The sequence below is a fragment of the Adiantum capillus-veneris genome, chromosome 20 (genome assembly GCF_014529385.1).
Source record: "Adiantum capillus-veneris isolate H3 chromosome 20, ASM1452938v2, whole genome shotgun sequence".
Taxonomy (NCBI): domain Eukaryota; kingdom Viridiplantae; phylum Streptophyta; class Polypodiopsida; order Polypodiales; family Pteridaceae; genus Adiantum; species Adiantum capillus-veneris.
The window spans coordinates 3,974,271-3,978,983 of record NC_140950.1 but is presented as its reverse complement, the minus strand read 5'-3'; positions in this window follow the sequence as shown (position 1 = coordinate 3,978,983).

Below are 4,713 nucleotides of genomic sequence, written 5' to 3'. Positions count from 1 at the left end.
AAGGATTTGTAGCTGCTTGTTCTAAAACGGGGATTAAACATAATACGGTAGCTCAAATCTACAGCTTTAAACAGAAACATGGTGAGTCTGTTAGGGATTGTGCAACTCAAATGAAACAATACATTGCCAGATGCCCAGAGATGGAGATACCTGCAGAGGAGCGACTTGTTTCATTGTTTCTGGAGGGATTGCTAAACAAATAACTTCATGTTATACTTTATAGTAAAAAGCATACAACCCTAGAGACGTGTGTGTCTGATGCTATCGACCTAGGAAACAATTGTGAGATCTTTAATGAAGAGGACGTCCCAAAGGATGTTAAAGGAGAAGCAACCACCTCTCTAGAGACACCAGCAATAACAACACAGCAAGAAACAACACAAGAAGCTGCCGGCACAGCCGAACTAGCAAGACAAGAGGAGTGGCAGTCTAATGATGAAGTCATTGTACAAGTGAACGAGTATGCAAGGTAGATGCAAATCATGACAGAGAAACTCCGCTCAACAGCCTTTAACCGTAGTACTAAGGCCAAAGAATTAGAAATGGTCATCGATGCTCTTCAAGGCGAGCTCGATGATAGAATGGCTACAATTACAGATCTCCAAAGGCAAGTATAGGAGCTCAAGACTGAAGCAAAATAGCATCAAATAGCACGAGACAACCAACAGAAGGAAATGGAGGAGTTGGGTGACCTCCTGACTAAGCTATCTGATGCGTGCAAATTGAAAGATGAGCAATTGATAGAAGTGACAAATGAACTTCTCACCACTTCTCTGTCCGCTCAAAAGATTCAAGTACAATTAGATGTAGCCAACACATCATTGCAGTATCCGGAACAAAGGATTAATGATCAGGCCACTTTCTTGCAAAAATTAAGAGAAACCAGCCGTGGCCTCGATCAAGGGAACAGATGAGGTGTATAAAGCACTTGAAAAGAAAAACAAAGATTTAGAGCTAGAGTTGAAGCTAGAGCAGTCACAACGCAGAGACCTGGCGCTCATGCGGGTCCAAAGAGAGGAGGAGCTCCTTAAAGAGATCGCATAATTGAAAAGAGTAAACCAACTCCTCAAAGATGGAAAGCCAGATATATAGGAGGAGGCAGACACTTCAGAGCCGCCCCAAGTGGAAATTCCCTTGGTCTCATTTGCCGACTTTGAGACACAGTCTACAGTAGAGTCGAGTGGGGGAGAAGATTTTCAAATCCAAGTCATAGAGGAAGACACAATGCTGATGGTCCAGCTGTCAAAGGCTGAAGAAGATGCACCGAAAGAGAAGATTGCCTTGGAGGTAGATGAGCAGTGGAAGGCAGCTATGGATTGGGAGTTGAGAGTTTTACACTCTGTCAACGTCACACAGCTCACTCCCAATCAAATCAATGCCCAATGGCACCAACAATCCTTGCCATACCCTCTCATCAAGGTTGAACTCTTGCAGGTAAAGGAAAGATTATACCGAGATATGCAAGAAGATGGCGTAGATCAAGACCACCCAAAGTGGCGGCTAAGTTGGTTGAACAAGAATCCAAGGTACTTGATTCTGTTCACGAGAGCACCTACGGCCATACAAAAGGATCCAACATTTTGTCCTGTACCTCGAGTAAGGACATGGCAAGCACACGAAGCACTGCAGAGGAAGAGGCCAACATGGCTAAACTTTTCCCAGGCTGCCAGCTCCCGAGAGAGGTCAAGCAACAGAAGAATACATGGTGAAAACCCTAATGGGCGTCATGACATTCTTCAAAAGTCTTCCAGATCTCTCCTGCGCAATGCTTTACAAAATCTGCAGGATGCTACTTACTTGTATACAAGTCTTCAATGATCCTGAGCAGACAAGAGCCCCATGGCTCTCATTTTTGGAAGGAGACAAAGGCCTCTGCTATGATCTAAGTGGGCAGCCCTCAGAGGAAGTTCTATATGGCTTTTACGCCTGATGCATGTTTTTGCCCTCGTACAATATGCTAGCTTTCAAGGAGGCCTTCTACACTAGATTTTTCACCTGGAGAATGAAGATATTTGCGTCGGTGATAAGCAACCTCACAGCCAGATTTGTCGGTTACTCGGTAGTAGAACTCAAAAACAAAGTCACCATCCAGTTTTTGCAGGTGCCAGACAAAGAACACAAAATCAGATATGAAAAAGCAATGGAAGCACTGAAGGACCGCCTCGCCCGCGGTCAACCCGAAGATTACCTCAGCCCATAAAGTTGTGTCAAGGGACGACAGAGGCGAGGAGGGAGGGAATGTTAGCAGCAAGCTAACGTGGACACCATTTTTCGGAGTTCTCCTTGTAAAAACAATTATTATTTTGATAAATCGGGAATATTGTAACTCATGTTTTCTTGATAAACCTTGTAATTAATGAGCCGGGGCTACAAGCTTCCAGATTGTATCAGTCATTCAATTCCTAGCTTTGGTAGAACTCAAGATTATCACTTTTGACCACCCAAAAACCTTGGCTAAGGTATAAAAGCCAATTTTTGTAAGTTTTTTATAAGTTTTTGGATAAGAAATACACACGTGAGCTAACGGCGCTCACTTCTCTCCTTCTCGCGCTTCCTACTCCCTCTCCGGTTGTCACATTGCGAATGCGTTTGTTGCATTGCAACCGCAGGTAAGAGCTCTACGCATTGACGTAAGCCATTCATAGTATTTCGTAGCTTTTGGCGTCGCCGATCCACGGCCTAATTTCATCATAGCTAGGAATTTACATGTTCAAATAAAAAACTAAGCATAGACGGAGATTGGGGCATCATTGCTAAGCATTTAGATGCATTCTGGGTCAAAAACGATTGTTAATAATTGCGATTTTGGAACTTGATCTAAAGTGGGGTTTGAGGCCATAGGCATGTGTGCTTAGGCCTTATAAACTTGTCCTAGAAGTTTCGTTACGTTTGGATGTCATTTTCTTGCGGATGAACGATTGGCTTTTGGTGATTTCAGCCGCTTGAGTGTAGCTTGAGTTAGATGCGAGTTGTTAGTTGTTTTCCAAGAGCTTGACAACCTCTTGTAGCCCTCTATGCACTAGTCGAGTCAGCTTCGTCCCATGGTTTGACAAATTAATCATGGTTCTCGCTAATACTGCAATAAGATAGGATGGTGATGTTAGACATACATCCCACAGGTACCCATAGTACATTTTGAGACACTTTCAACCATAGCCAGAAATTATTTGAAGCACATAAATACTTTGGAATTTTCTTTAAGTGGATATATCCATGCATGCCTAGAGTAATCATCAATGAAATTCATGAAGTAAAGGTAATTTCCCAAGGATGGAGTTTGCATGGGCCCACAAACATCACTATGCACAAGCTACAACCTGCATGTGGCCCTAACTGAACCATCCTTTGGAATCTTTGAATATTGTATCTTACCCAAAATACAGCCTTCACAAACATGTTTGATAGGCGCTTCAAGAAGCGGCAAAGAAGCAACCATATCATATTTCTGCAAACACAACAAACTGGTAAAATTCAGATGCCCAAAACATGCATCCCAAAGTTTTGCATCTGAAATAGCCTTAAAATCCAGAACAACGTTTGCAAAATTATAGGCACACTTGTCATACAAAGTGAGCTTATACATCCCACGACATAAAATGCAAGATGCAACAATTTTATCACCAAAATTGAGATAATGTATTGTACGTTTGCTATGCACAAATTTGACTACAAGACCATGTCTAGCAAGTGTAGATACAGACAAAAGATTCTTCTTGATCCCACGTACATACAATGCATCAACAAGTGTGAGAACTACAATTTGCAGCAGTAAGCACAATATTCCAACTCCCTTGATCAGATAAGAGACATTGTTGGCATAAATGACCGAATTCGCATGAGGGATATCCTCGAGAATGGTAAACAAGTCACGATGAGAGGTAAAAACGTCACGATGAGAGGTAATGTGCTTTGTAGCACCAGTATCAAAGTACCACATTTGAGCATCTGTAACAACTGACAAACTTGCATCATGGACAGAAGGATCACAAGTGCACTCTACACTAAAAGCCCATTTTGCATCAACGTCAGCATCACAGTCTCCTTTCACAGAAGACTCAACAATAGCTGCATTTGTAGTGGAAACCAACCTCTTTCTTCTAAGCCTCTTTGGCCATCAACTTAGGACACTGCTTGATCAAGTGATCATTTGCTTTACAATAATGGCAATGCATCTTCTTTTTGCCCTTATCACCATAATTCCCAAACAAATTGCTGCCAGTAGAAGCATTAGGAACATGTGATTTACCACTCGCAAAATAACCATGCTATTACCACCTTTTCTTTGAGTAGCACTAAAGGCCTGTTCAACTGCATGCTGTCTAGTCCTGCTTTTTCTAGAAAGTGACTCTTGCAACAACAATTTGCATAAGGCATCAAATTTGACAACTTCTAGATTTCCTTGGGTCATAAGTCTCCAAGTAAAGTCTGTTAAGAATCTGGCAAGGCATCAAGAACAGTCTGCACAAAGAAACTGTCTGAAATGACTTCACCTGCAGAAATAATTTGCTCATTGATATCCTTGACACCAGCAAGGAAAGTGTCCATGTCATCTTCCTCATACATAATCTTCGACTCCAGCTCTTTATGCAACAATGCAATTTTTGCCTCATTGCGACTTGCGTAAAGACCAACTCACTTATGATTCACGAAGCTTTTCTACTTTCTGTATACTGGAATGGGACCTCATTCCTACAAACATTGTACATACGTGAT